Consider the following 15224-nt stretch of genomic DNA (forward strand, 5'->3'; position numbering starts at 1 on the left):
TGTAATTGCCTCGGCCACAGGGTGGAGTGGGGCGGGGCGGGGGTTGAGCAGCCCAGGGCTCCCTGGTGCCCCGTGTTGGGGCCGGCGTCTGCTCCTGGGCGGAGCACAGAGGGCGGTCAGCCGCTTTTTGGGAAGGCCTCATGGTCAGATCCGGGCCTGCCACGCTCACCTGGCTGTGTGACCCTAGGCAGGCCGCTGCCCTTCTCTGAGCCTTGGTTTGCTCTTGTGTAGAATGGGGATGAGACTGACGTCGCTGACCTTGGAGAGCTGTGGTCAGCACTGTCAAGGGTGCCTGCCCTCGGGGGGTGCCTGGGTTGTTGGGGAGCAGTTCACTAAAGTCCACATGCCTCTCCCTGTCAGACCCTCCCGTGAGCCCCCGTTGGCATGAAGCCTGAGCTGCTCAGGGTGGCATTTAGGCCACGGCCCTGCGCTCCCTCTGCAGGACCGCCACCCCTGGTCCGCTGCAGTGTCCCTGGGTCTCCTCTACATGCTGACCCCCCGCCTCCACTGTTGAGGGCCACCTCTGGGCCAGGCATTGCCCCAAACACCCACGGCTTCACCCTTCTGCCAGCCCCGTGGAGGCCCTGGGAGGAAGGTCCTGCGTTTCGGAAGAGGAGTGGGATGTTCACGGAACAGGGCTTCAGGTGGGGGTTGCAGACACAGATTTCTGCACGTTTCTGCTGACCGCTGGTGGACAGATGGACTGCAAATGAGCTGGAGGCCCCGGAGGGGCAGGGACCGAGGTGGGGTGGGGGAGGCGTGCATGCCCAGAGGGGAACACTTTTGAGAGTGTTCAGATACCAGCAGGACACACCACACACCAGTGGGTGGGTTGTGGCTTGCGGCGCCGCCAGTCTGAGGCTTCTGGTGGACCAGGATGCCCTGGGCATCCATGTCCCAGACCCCTGCTGTCAATCACTGGGCACCGTGGACACCACGGTTGGATGGGTTCTCTCAGGTTGATGCTGGTAGCCCGGACACCTTGGTCATCTTGCGTCTGTCTCCCCCGCCCCACACCCTGGGAAGAAGTGCCCCATGTCCAGGTCTCCCCAAGGTCTGATCTGGAAGGGGAATCTGGGGTGGGGCGGAATGGTCCATGTGGTGCCTAGTTCACGGAAGGCCTGAATTATGCACTAGGAGGAGGAAAAGGAGGTCTGGTCTTCACCTACCCCCTGGTCTGCTGACTGTGCCCCTCTTGGTCTCAGCTGAGATGCCTCCTCTTCCAGGCAGCCTTCCCTGCCTGCCCCCTGCACTGCCTGCTGTAGCTGTTGGCTTGTCTCTTGGGCTGGATCTGGGGGCCTTTGAGGGCAGGCCCTGCTCTTTTTCAGGACCCTCATGCCTGAAAGAATGCCTGGAACCACAGCAGGTGCCCCGGGACCATCGCACGAATGATGGTGTGGGCTCCAGCGAATATCCGAGAGCCTGTTGGGGCAGAGCCTGGGTCCCGTGTACAGAAACACAGGCGGCCCCTCTGTGACCTGGGCCGCTCCCGCCGCTGCCCCCGCACTGCCTGCCCGCCGTGGCCCCTCCTTGTCAGCAAATTTGAAAGGCTGCCTGGCTGGCTGGCAGTGCGGGCAGGCCATTGCTGCCATTAAGTTAATGTTATGGGCCTTTTACAGGTGTGTTAAATAGACGCAGTTATTAACGAGTATATTAAGCCAATTAAAAGCAGCCCTTTGAGTGGGGTTTAATGTGGCTACAGGGAGACCTCAGCGGCAGCCTGCCTTCCAGAAGTTGGAGGTGGGGGGAGCCTGGGTGGAAGGTGGGGGGCTGTGCTGCTGAGACTGGGGAGAGGTGGGCAGTGGGACCCCGGCTGGAGGCAGGCCCGTGGCTGTCTGATGCCCGCTCGGCCACTCGTGGGGGTGACCTTGGGCAGCGGCTGGGTGTGAGAGCCTCAGTTTCTCATCTTTTTGGGGCCGAAGGGGCGGGTGCATCCGGGGTACTTGGCCCTGGCAGGCATGCGGTACCTGTCCATCAAGGTGGGGGAGGTGGGTGGCCAGGCCAGGACCCTAGCCCAGGACTCCTGCTCCCACGTGCCAGGCTTTGCGGTGGGAGCCCGGGCGCCTACTGGACAGACGCTGGTCCCTGGGCAGTCGAGGGCGGCTTCCAGTGAGCCACTGGGCACCCCCCGCCCTCCCCCGGCAAACCTGTCCCCTCGGTGGACCTCACGTTTGGTGACTGTGACGGGGGCTGACTGCAGCTTTCCTGGCGGAGGGGTGGTGTGCCGGGCGCCTGAGCACGGGCGGGCCTCGAGTGCATGCTGTCTCTTTCTCATGCCCTCCCAGTTTTCGCCTGTTGCCTCTTCCCTAAAGCTCGGGAAGTAGACGGCTGTTATCTGTGTTGAGGTGGGGGTCCCCGGGCAGAGGGCCTGGCCCCAGCCCACCAGGAGCAGCGGTCGGGGGGTCCCCGGGCAGAGGGCCTGGCCCCAGCCCACCAGGAGCAGCGGTCGGGGGGTCCCCGGGCAGAGGGCCTGGCCCCAGCCCACCAGGAGCAGCGGTCGGGGGGTCCCCGGGCAGAGGGCCTGGCCCCAGCCCACCAGGAGGAGCGGTCGGGGGGTCCCCGGGCAGAGGGCCTGGCCCCAGCCCACCAGGAGCAGCGGTCGGGGGGTCCCCGGGCAGAGGGCCTGGCCCCAGCCCACCAGGAGGAGCGGTCGGGGGGTCCCCGGGCAGAGGGCCTGGCCCCAGCCCACCAGGAGGAGCGGCCCACACCTGCGTCCCCTCTGCGGCCGACACTCGTGCCCTTGGAGGTGGCAGCCTTCTGATGCTCGATTAACGCGACACTAATTAGCTGGTGGCACCGGCAGAATCCCTAATGAGGCCGCCCAGGAGGGGGGCGGGGAGCAGCTGTTCTCCGGCCTCTCTGCTGGGAGGAGGTGGGGAGATGCCGGGTGGTTGCCAGCCACCCCGACCTGCCCCAGCCCGGCCCACCACCCCGGTGGGCCTTGGAGGTCAGGCCTGGGTGCTACCGCTGTCTGCTTCCCACGGTGTGGGTTTTTTGGTCTGCCCAGAGTTCCTGTTGGTGTAGTGCTGGGTGAGGCTCCAGTGTCATTCACTCCATTTGGATAACCAGCGGTCCTGGCAATGCCTACCCACCCCCGTGATCCGCAAGGCCTGCCTTGTCCATTTCTAGACGCTCTGCCCCATTCCCTGGTGCCCTCTTTCCCTTTGCTAGTCACATGGCTTCAGACTAGCCATGGCAGAACTGGCCCCTACACTTCTTCATCAGAAGCGCCTGGGTTGTTCTTGACCCTCTGCTCTTTATCAACTTCCACGTGAGGTCTTCAGGTTATGCACAGGACGGCTAGGATGGAGGACTAGATCAGATCTTCTCCATATTGAATATCTGTCCACACACAGGACATAAGTCTGTTTTGGTCTTTAAAAACTATCATTATATAAACAATTTTTTTCTCCATAGAGGTCATTTATTTACCTTTTTGTGAATATATTTATATTCCTTAATATTTAATAAATTTAGGTTCCCTAGTAAATGTAACAGTATCATAACTTAGATAAAATGAACAATTCCTATAGATACACACAGACTACCAAAACTGACTTAATACACAATAGAAAGTCTCTATAGACCCATAATAAAGAGAGGGAAAGAGGAGGTGAAAGAGAAGGGTGAAAAAGTTGGCTTAAAGCTCAACATTCAGAAAACGAAGATCATGGCATCCGGTCCCATCACTTCATGGGAAATAGATGGGGAAACAGTGGAAACAGTGTCAGACTTTATTTTTCTGGGCTCCAAAATCACTGCAGATGGTGACTGCAGCCATGAAATTAAAAGACGCTTACTCCTTGGAAGGAAAGTTATGACCAACCTAGATAGCATATTCAAAAGCAGAGACATTGCCAACAAAGGTCAGTCTAGTCAAGGCTATGGTTTTTCCTGTGGTCATGTATGGATGTGAGAATTGGACTGTGAAGAAAGCTGAGCGCCCAAGAATTGATGCTTTTGAACTGTGGTGTTGGAGAGGACTCTTGAGAGTCCCTTGGACTGCAAGGAGATCCAACCAGTCCATTCTGAAGGAGATCAGCCTTGGGATTTCTTTGGAAGGAATGATGCTAAAGCTGAAACTCCAGTACTTTGGCCACCTCATGCGAAGAGTTGACTCATTGGAAAAGACTCTGATGCTGGGAGGGACTGGGGGCAGGAGGAGAAGGGGACGACAGAGGATGAGATGGCTGGATGGCATCACTGACTCGATGGATGTGAGTCTGAGTGAGCTCCAGGAGTTGGTGATGGACAGGGAGGCCTGGCGTGCTGTGATTCATGGGGTCGCCAAGAGTCAGACACGACTGAACCACTGAACTGAATAAAGAGAGAGATTGAACTAGTAACCAAAACACCCACAAAAAAAGCCCAGGCCTAGATAAGGCTTCACTGGTGTATTCTACAGAACGTTTAAAGAATTAATATCAATTTTCCCACAAACCTTCTAAAAAAGAGACTCAGAGGGAACATTTGTAAACTAATTCTGTGAGGCTAGTATCTGTTGTTGCTGTTTAGTTGCTCAGTCGTGTCTGACTCTGTGACCCCAAGGACTGTAGCCCGCCAGGCTCCTCTGTCCATGAGATTTCCCAGGCAAGAACACTGGAGTGGGTTGCCATTTCCTCCTTCAGGGGATCTTACTGACCAAATAACTATAGACTAATATCCTTTATAAATATGCACTCAGCCCTCCGTATCCGCAGGTTTTGTATCCAAGGATTCAGCAGAGGACTGGAAATTCCAAAAAGCAAAAGGAGAATTTGCTGCGCACTAGCAACTACTTTCATAGCATTTACATCATATTTATAACCATCTGCATATCATTTACATCATATTTACAACTCTTTACTCCCCAGGTCGGGAGGTGCCCAATATGCTACTGGAGATCAGTGGAGAAATAATTCCAGAAAGAATTAAGAGACGGAGCCAAAGCAAAAACAACACCCAGTTGTGGATGTGACTGGTGATGGAAGTAAAGTTCGATGCTGTAAAGAGCAATATTGCATAGGAACCTGGAATGTTAGGTCCATGAATCAAGGCAAATTGGAAGTGGTCAAACAGGAGATGGCAAGAGTGAACGTCGACATTCTAGGAATCAGTGAACTAAAATGGACTGGAATGGGTGAATTTAACTCAGATGACCATTATATCTACTACTGTGGGCAGGAATCCCTTAGATGAAAGAGAGTAGCCATCATAGTCAACAATAGAGACCGAAATGCAGTACTTGGATGCAATCTCAAAAACTACAGAACGATCTCTTCGTTTCCAAGGCAAACCATTCAGTATCACAGTTATCCAAGTCTATGCCCCAACCAGTAATGCTGAAGAAGGTGAAGTTTAATGGCTCTATGAAGACCTACAAGAACTTCTAGAACTAATACCCAAAAAAGATGTCCTTTTCATTATAGGGGACTGGAATCCAAAAGTAGGAAGTCAAGAAGCACCTGGAGTAACCGGCAAATTTGGCCTTGGAGTACTGAATGAAGCAGGGCAAAGGCAAATAGTTTTGCCAAGAGAATGCACTGGTCATAACAAACACCCTCTTCCAACAGCACAGAAGAAGACTACACATGGACATCACCAGATGGTCAACACCGAAATCAGACTGATTATATTCTTTGCAGCCAAAGATGGAGAAGCTCTATACAGTCAGCAAAAACAAGACCGGGAGCTGACTGTGGCTCAGATCTTGAACTCCTTATTGGCAAATTCAGACTTAAATTGAAGAAAGTAGGGAAAACCACTAGAGCATTCAGCAGGTATGACCTAAATCAAATCCCTTATGATTATACAGTGGAAGTGAGAAATAGATTTAAGGGACTAGATTTGATAGAGTGCTTGATGAACTATGGATGGAGGTTGGTGACACTGTACAGGAGACAGGGATCAAGACTATCCCCAAGAAAAAGAAATGCAAAAAATTAAAATGGCTGTCTTAGGAGGCCCTACAAATAACTGTGAAAAGAAGAAAAGTGAAAAGCAAAGGAGAAAAGGAAAGATATACCCATTTGAATGCAGAGTTCCAAAGAATAGCAAGGAGAGATAAGAAAGCCTTCCTCAGCGATCAATGCAAAGAAATAGAGGAAAACAACAGAATGGGAAAGACTAGAGATCTCTTCAAGAAAATTAGAGATACCAAGGGAACATTTCACACAAAGATGGGCTCAATAAAGGACAGAAATGGTATGGACCTGACAGAAGCAGAAGATATTAAGAAGAGGTGGCAAGAATACACAGAAGAACTGTACAAAAAAGATCTTCACGACCCAGATAATCACGATGGTGTGATCACTCACCTAGAGCCAGACATCGTGGAATGTGAAGTCAAGTGGGCCTTAGGAAGCATCACTATGAACAAAGCTAGTGGAGGTGATGGAATTCCAGTTGAGCTATTTCAAATCCTAAAAGATGATGCTGGAAAGTGCTGCACTTAGTATGCCAGCAAATTTGGAAAACTCAGCAGTGGCCACAGGACTGGAAAAGGTCAGTTTTCATTCCAATCCCAAAGAATGTTCAAACTACTGCACAATTGCACTCATCTCATATGCTAGCAAAGTAATGCTCAAAATTCTCCAAGCCAGGCTTCAGCAATATGTGAACCATGAACTTCCAGATGTTCAAGCTGGTTTTAGAAAAGGCAAAGGAACCAGAGATCAAATTGCCAACATCCCCTGGATCATCGAAAAAGCAAGAGAGTTCCAGAAAAACATCTACTTCTGCTTTATTGACTATGCCAAAGGTTTTGACTGTGTGGATCACAACAAACTGGAAAATTCTGAAAGAGATGGGAATACCAGACCACCTGGCCTGCCTCTTGAGAAATCTGTATGCAGGTCAGGAAGCAACAGTTAGAACTGGACATGGAACAACAGATTGGTTCCAAATAGGAAAAGGAGTACGTCAAGGCTGTATATTGTCACCCTGCTTATTTAACTTATATGCAGAGTACATCATGAGAAACACTGGGCTGGATGAAGCACAAGCTGGAATCAAGATTGCTGGGAGAAATATCAATAACCTCAGATATGCAGATGACACCACACTTATGGCAGAAAGCGAAGAACTAAAGAGCCTCTTGGTGAAAGTTAAAGAGGAGAGTGAAAAAGTTGGCTTAAAGCTCAACATTCAGAAAATGAGATCATGGCATTCGGTCCCATCACTTCATGGCAAATAGATGGGGAAACAGTGGCAGACTAACTAAGGTCCGTCTAGTCAAGGCTATGGTTTTTCCAGTAGTCATGTATGGATGTGAGAGTTGGACTATAAAGAAAGCTGAGTGCCGAAGAATTGATGCTTTTGAACTGTGGTGTTGGAGAAGACTCTTGAGAGCCCCTTGGACTGCAAGGAGATCCAACCAGTCCATCCTAAAGGAGATCAGTCCTGGGTGTTCACTGGAAGGATTGATGCTGAAGCTGAAACTCCAGTATTTTGGCCACCTGATGCGAAGAATCAACTCATTGGAAAAGACCCTAATGCTGGGAAAGATTGAAGGCAGGAGGAGAAGGGGACGACAGAGGATGAGATGGTTGGATGGCATCATCGACTCAGTGGACATGAATTTGAGTAAACGCGGGGAGTTGGTGATGGACAGGGAGGCCTGGCGTGCTGCAGTCCGTGGGGTCGCAAAGAGTCGGACACGACTGAGCGACTGAACTCAATGAACCTAGTATTTACATTGGAGTAGGTACAAGTAATCTAGAGATGATTTAAAAGATAAGCAAGGGACTTCCCTGGTGGTCCAGTGGTTAGGACTCTATACTTTCACTGCCAAAGGCTGGGTTCAGTCCCTGGTTGGGGAACAAGCCATGTGGTGCAGCCAAAGAAAGTATACACAAGGATGTGCATTATATATATGTTTTTAGGTTCTTTTCTGTTATAGGTTATTATAAGATGCTGAGTAGAGTTCCCTGTGCTATGCAGTACGTTCTTTATTATGGGCTGATGTTCTGAGAATCTTGCTGAATTCTTCTCTTGGAACTTCTGTGCAGTTTAACTTCTAACCCTTAGTCGCTCAGTTGTGTCCACTCTGCCACCCCTTGGACTGTAGCCCACCAGGCTGCTCTGTCCATGGGATTTCATAGGCAAGAATACTGGAATGGGTTGCCATTCCCTTCTCCAGGGGATCTTCCCAACCCAGCGATTGAACCTGGGTCTCCCACACCACAGGCAGATTCTCTAATCCTTAAAACTTATTTTCTCTGTCTTGCTGAGGTGGCCAGCACCTCCGCACAGTGTGGGAAGGCAGTGACCTGGGTCTTCGTCCTCCTCTGACTTTATCGGCCCTCGGGTTGGTTTGTGGTGGGTTGCGGTTGAAACCTCTGTAATAGAAGCAGTCGCCTGTCGTCTTAGTTTGCTGAGACCTTATTTTTATTCGTTCAGTTGTAAAAGGGGGCTGCCTCCGCCCAGCCTGTCCCGGCTGTCACCTCCGAGCCTCCATCCCCTCCTGGCTTCGTTCTGGGTGGGGGCAGCCCTGGCCTGTCCCTCCATTTCCCTGGCTGCACTTGGCAACGGCTACTTAATTGAATCTGCTGTGTGGCCAGCGGTGGGTTTTTCATTTTATTGGAATCTTAAATCGCTTTGTTTCTTCCTTATTTTATTAGTGTTAGTGGAAGCAGTGGTACCTGCAGGAGTACTCATGGGGCTGGGGGCTCCTGCCTTTGGGGTCCAGGGTGACGGGTGGGAGTCGGGTGAGGAGGGGTGGACACTGGGGAGAAGAGCTGCTCCAGGACCTTCTTGGGTTCACCACCCCTTGGATGCTTTCCCCTTTAAGACGGGAGAGACAGGCTGGGGAGCCTGTGGTCCCTCTGCGGGCTGGGTGTGGGGAAAGGGCTCCCAGCCTCTGGGGGACATGGGGCAGGTAGAGGGTTTGAGTTTGCTGCCAGGCTCTGGGGGTTCTCGCCTTTTCTTCTCATTCCCACATCACAGCAGAGGAAACTGCGACCCGAGAGGGCCACTCGCTCGCCCAAGACCACACACACATCCCCTTCAGGGCCAGCCAGGATTTGACTCCCAGACCATCAGGTCTCAGAGCCTGTGCCCTGGGGGATCAGGGGGACAAGGGCGGGGCGGTCACTGTACCCGCATCTACAGAGGAAAGGCTGCACCCCTCCCCAAGATCCTGCAGAGTGAGGGCGGAAGCTCACACCCTCTCCCGGGGCAGCCACCTGGGGCGGTGGGGGTGGGGGTAGACCCCTCCACCTCGGACGACTGAGTAAGGCTCCCACCCCCACCCCCTGCACCAGCCAAGCCCCCGTGCTGCCACCGGGGCCCTCTGCCTGGCCCGTGCTCTCAGGGGAGCATGACTCAAAGTGTGTGTTATCAAAACCGTGATAAGAAAGTCAAATATTCATTAAGGGGATGGTCCCCAGGTGGGCGGGTCCTGTCTGGCCCTGCCCAGCTGGGAGCAGCCCCGGGTCTCAGGCCTGAGGCAGGAAAGGGGGATGGACTTTCCCTCCCCGCCTCACTCCCCGCTCCCCCAACCTTTCTTTCCTCCAGGTCACTTTGGTCAGCTGGATCAGGATACAGCAGCCAGCCGCCTGGGCTCCTGGACACGTGGCTGCCCGCGGCCCCCGGGTCCTCCACCTGCCGGATCTCAGGTCCCAGGGGTGAACTGCAGCCGTTTCTGGTTCGCTGGCACGTTCGGGGAGCTCGTGGAGGTCAGTGCTGGGCAGCCCTGTGCAGATAGGCCGCTCTGATGCCATCACCCAGGAAGAAGCGGGAGAGGGGCTCAGACCTGGCCACGTCTTCTCCCCACTGGGTTTCTGACATCATCGTCATCACAGGGGATGGCTTCTTAGGTGCTCTGGCCCCTCGCTTCACAGAAGGGAGCGTTCCAGCCCTGAGACCCAACGGGCTCACCCAGGGTCAGGCTGCATGTGGCCCAGTCAAGACCTCTGTCCCTTAGTGACAAACAGCACAGCCTGAGGTCTGGCCATGAGGCTCAGGGCCAGCACTTCCCGTCTGGGTTCTGCCTGGGGGAAGTGGGGGGGAGCGCCACGGGGACAAGTGGGTCGGCCTGGGTGCTCGGGAGTCTTGTCCAGGCCTTGACCGGGCAGCAGGGCACCAATTCAATTTGCTTATCTCCCATCCTGGCTGCCCTCTTTCCCATGCTCTTCAATTACAGGCAGAGTCAGCGACTCTTGCAGGAAGTACAAAGATGTCAGAGGGTCTGAGCGGGCAGGGCAAGTGGGACATCTTTGGTGCCCTCCACATTCTCGTGGGGCTTCCCGGGTGGTGCTAGTGGTAAAGAACCCGCTTGCCAATGCAGGAGACAAGAGATGTGGGTTTGATCCCTGGGTTGGGAAGAGCCCCTGGAGGGACGGATGGGCTACCCACTCCAGTATTCTGGGGCTTCCCTGGTGGCTCAGATGGTAAAGGAATCCGCCTGCAATGCTGGAGACCTGGGTTCCATCCCTGGGTTGGGAGGATCCCCTGGAAGAGGGCATGGCAACCCCCTCCAGTATTCTTGCCTGCAGAATCCCACGGACAGAGGAGCCTGGCAGGTTATGGTCTATAGGGTCACAAAGAGTCGGACAGGACTGAAGAGACTGAGCACACATGCGCACCACATTCTCTGGTTCCGGCCTCAGAGCGGGGAGGACCAGCCGGGTCATCATGCCCAGCACTTGCCTCCAGCCTGCTGGCAGCAGAGGGCAAGCAGGAAACCCTGGCACCTGGACAGTGGTTAAAATGCACAGACCGTCTGAGCCAGCAAGCCCATCCTGGAATATTATTTTTGCACAGATATACATACATGGCCGAAGGTGGTGTTCACTGCAGCCCTGTTTGGAAGAGCAAGAGACTAGAAACAGCCTAAATGTCCGTCCATGGAGAGACGGGTCAAGATGCTACGTTAACCTGGGGCGAGGGCACGCTTCCTGTCAGGTGGGGAGTGATCTCCCAGCTATATCAGGAAGGAGAAAAAGGCGAGGTGCCGAGAAGCATCGGGCTGTGCATGTTGACATAAAAGGTATTTGCTGTCCCTCCCACAGGCATGCATTTTTCAGGAGGGTATTTAAAAAACTGCTAATGCTGGTTTCCTCTGGGAAGGGGAGTTATTTTTCACTGTAAATTCTTATGCTTTCTGAATTATGTGCCACGGACAATCTATTCAGTGAAGTATCTAATTTTATAAAAGAAAATGTGTTCTCCCTGGAGGCTGTGTAAAGGAGGGAAGAGGGGCTGTGCATGAAAAACACTTTTCCTTGAAACGGAAAGCCCTTCCAGCTTATCTGTCATTGTTCTGTTTTTGATGAGGCAGACAAATATTTCTCTAAACCCCTATCTCCGAAAGAACACCATCCGAGGACCTTCAGTTCTGAGGATGTTGATATAACATCTTAGGTCCACCCCCTCCCCCCCCCCAACCTTGTCTTCCTGGAAATACCCCCTGGAGGCAAGTAATCAAAACTGAACCAGCCTAGGACCTAATCAAAATATATAAGAAAAGGGAAGGAAAAGGCCATAATGGTTGGGGAAAAAAACAAACCACTCTGCATCAGAAAAAAATGTGGCCACAGAAGAGAGGAAGGTTTTGGCTAAATATTTCATTGTGAAGCCAATAATGTAGTAAGCAAGTGTTTCTCTAAGGCAAAAATGCAAAGAGTAGGATAAAAAGAAACTTATGAAAGGAGAAATGGAATGAGCACAGGGAGAAAAAAGGCGGCACAGAAAACAGGATGAAGAGTGAGCAAAAGGCAAGGGAGACAGTTGGGAAGGCATTCATTAGAAGAGGGCGCATGGGGAAGACACACAAAAGGAAACTGGAGTAACAGAGCACACGCCTGGGAGCTGCCTGTCGAAGGGCACGGACTCCAGGAAAAGACAGACTTGGAAGGGTCAACCCCAAGACTCAGGCTCGGAGAGTCATGGCATGAAAGATGTGGAAAGATCAAAATGAAACCTAGAGGAGGAAGGAGCAGGCTTCAGCTTCTCCATGGTAACATGCAACACTCGAAAAGAACAGAACAAGGTCTGCAAAAAATCCTCAAGGAAACAGAGTGACCCAGGAATGATTTCTTTGCTCATTCAAGTAGAAAGTTCCAGACTGTGCTGAACTTGTGGGGATTCCAGGAGTGTGGTTCACAGGAGGCCTTAAGCTGTGGACTAGAGGGCAACTTCAGATGATGGGCAACAAGGCAAGAGAGCTGGTGGCGAGCACGGCCCCTAGTCATCTAGGACCCTGCGACGGAACGGCCTGTGGTGATGCAACCAGACGCTAACAGCACAAGCCCTTGGGAGGAAGGTAATGGTATCAATAAGAAGGGAGAGAGGGGATCAGAAGTATGTATTTATTTATACATAATAATAATAAATACACAGGTGTCCTCATTTTTAATAGCTGGGATCAAAAGATATTTAAAGCTGAAGTCAGTTAATAGAGGTTTAAAAGGATGACGTGAACACCGAGAAAATGCTATAGAGAGAAGGATATACACTAATTTCATCATTTTGTTCATTTTAGGGTAGATGGAATAGACGCCGTGTCAAAGAAATAGAAAATTAGGGAACTGTTGAACACTGCAGCACTGGAAAAAGGATCCCAGCCTTTCCTATGATTAGTAGGTACACAGAGAACTTAGATCACACGGGGAAAGACTTTTCAAAGCCATTGAAACAAAGCACTGCATGACTGAACTAATACCAGACATCTGTTGCATCAATAAATGTAAATGGGCTAAACTCTCCTATTAAACATTTTTTAAAAGGCATTCAGATTGGATCACAAAGCTTAATTCAACTCTATATTATATGAGTCACAGCTAAACAAAGTAATTCAGAAAGGTTGAAATAAAAGGACTGGCAAAGGTTCAAGAAAAACTGTGAATTAAAAAAGCATCTTAATATGAGGTTACCATCTTAATAGATAAAGTTGAATCCAAGCCAAAAAGTATTAAATACAGCCAAGAAGGATGCAATTCACTATGAAGATTTAAGGTACTAATATCTGTGCATTAAATAGCATTGCATCACCATTTATAAGGCCAAAGCTTTAGGAGCTACAAGCAGCAGCAGACTGGCACACATTACCAGTAGGCATCTACTCCATTTCTCTATCATGACAGGTAAGTACAATACACAAGACCTAATTAATGGGGCCATCCCCAAGAAAAAGAAATGCAAAAAAGGCAAAATGGCTGTCTGAGGAGGCCTTACAAATAGCTGAGAAAAGAAGAGAAGCAAAAGGCAAAGGAGAAAAGGAAAGATACACCCATTTGAATGCAGAGTTCCAAAGAATAGCAAGGAGAGATAAGAAAGCCTTCCTCAGTGATCAGTGTAAAGAAATAGAGGAAATCAATAGAATGGGAAAGACTCGAGATCTCTTCAAGAAAACTAGAGATACCAAGGGAACATTTCATCCAAAGATAGGTATACTAAAGGACAGAAATGTATGGACCTAGCAGAAGATACTAAGAAGAGGTGGCAAGAATACACAGAAGAACTCTACATAAAAGATCTCCATGACCCAGATAGCCATGATGGTGTGATCACTCACCTAGAGCCAGACATCATGGAATGAGAAGTCAAGTGGGCCTTAGGAACAATCTGTATGAACAAAGCTATTGGAGGTGATGGAATTCCAGCTGAGCTATTTCAAATCCTAAAAGATGATGCTGGAAAAGTGCTGCACTCAATATGCCAGCAAATTTGGAAGACTCAGCAGTGGCCACAGGACTGGAAAAAGTCAGTTTTCATTCTAATCCCAAAGAAAGACAATGCCAAAGAATGTTCAAACTACTGCACAATTGCACTCATCTCATATGCTAGCAAAGTAATGCTCAAAATTCTCCAAGCCAGGCTTCAGCAATATGTGAACCATGAACTTCCAGATGTTCAAGCTGGTTTTAGAAAAGGCAAAGGAACCAGAGATCAAATTGCTAACATCCCCTGGATCATCGAAAAAGCAAGAGAGTTCCAGAAAAACATCTACTTCTGCTTTATTGACTATGCCAAAGGTTTTGACTGTGTGGATCACAACAAACTGGAAAATTCTGAAAGAGATGGGAATACCAGACCACCTGGCCTGCCTCTTGAGAAATCTGTATGCAGGTCAGGAAGCAACAGTTAGAACTGGACATGGAACAACAGATTGGTTCCAAATAGGAAAAGGAGTACGTCAAGGCTGTATATTGTCACCCTGCTTATTTAACTTATATGCAGAGTACATCATGAGAAACACTGGGCTGGATGAAGCACAAGCTGGAATCAAGATTGCTGGGAGAAATATCAATAACCTCAGATATGCAGATGACACCACACTTATGGCAGAAAGCGAAGAACTAAAGAGCCTCTTGGTGAAAGTTAAAGAGGAGAGTGAAAAAGTTGGCTTAAAGCTCAACATTCAGAAAATGAGATCATGGCATTCGGTCCCATCACTTCATGGCAAATAGATGGGGAAACAGTGGCAGACTAACTAAGGTCCGTCTAGTCAAGGCTATGGTTTTTCCAGTAGTCATGTATGGATGTGAGAGTTGGACTATAAAGAAAGCTGAGTGCCGAAGAATTGATGCTTTTGAACTGTGGTGTTGGAGAAGACTCTTGAGAGCCCCTTGGACTGCAAGGAGATCCAACCAGTCCATCCTAAAGGAGATCAGTCCTGGGTGTTCACTGGAAGGATTGATGCTGAAGCTGAAACTCCAGTATTTTGGCCACCTGATGCGAAGAATCAACTCATTGGAAAAGACCCTAATGCTGGGAAAGATTGAAGGCAGGAGGAGAAGGGGACGACAGAGGATGAGATGGTTGGATGGCATCATCGACTCAGTGGACATGAATTTGAGTAAACGCGGGGAGTTGGTGATGGACAGGGAGGCCTGGCGTGCTGCAGTCCGTGGGGTCGCAAAGAGTCGGACACGACTGAGCGACTGAACTCAATGAACCTAGTATTTACATTGGAGTAGGTACAAGTAATCTAGAGATGATTTAAAAGATAAGCAAGGGACTTCCCTGGTGGTCCAGTGGTTAGGACTCTATACTTTCACTGCCAAAGGCTGGGTTCAGTCCCTGGTTGGGGAACAAGCCATGTGGTGCAGCCAAAGAAAGTATACACAAGGATGTGCATTATATATATGTTTTTAGGTTCTTTTCTGTTATAGGTTATTATAAGATGCTGAGTAGAGTTCCCTGTGCTATGCAGTACGTTCTTTATTATGGGCTGATGTTCTGAGAATCTTGCTGAATTCTTCTCTTGGAACTTCTGTGCAGTTTAACTTCTAACCCTTAGT

At 50.3% G+C, this 15224-nt stretch overlaps 1 protein-coding gene and 1 long non-coding RNA gene across 2 annotated transcripts in view; one reads left to right on the top strand and one right to left on the bottom strand.

The window, feature by feature from the left end:
* Positions 1 to 13711, top strand: part of LOC139176759 (uncharacterized) — a 34730-nt gene extending 21019 nt beyond the window's left edge. Inside the window, exons 2-3 of the long non-coding RNA XR_011561203.1 lie at positions 9496 to 9656; positions 12464 to 13711. This is a non-coding gene — a long non-coding RNA (uncharacterized lncRNA). The remainder of the gene's footprint in view (positions 1 to 9495; positions 9657 to 12463) is intronic.
* Positions 1 to 15224, bottom strand: part of FAM222A (family with sequence similarity 222 member A) — a 68371-nt gene that overhangs the window by 10165 nt on the left and 42982 nt on the right. The window lies entirely within an intron of this gene.

Source organism: Bos indicus, chromosome 17 (assembly GCF_029378745.1).
Source record: "Bos indicus isolate NIAB-ARS_2022 breed Sahiwal x Tharparkar chromosome 17, NIAB-ARS_B.indTharparkar_mat_pri_1.0, whole genome shotgun sequence".
NCBI lineage: Eukaryota > Metazoa > Chordata > Mammalia > Artiodactyla > Bovidae > Bos > Bos indicus.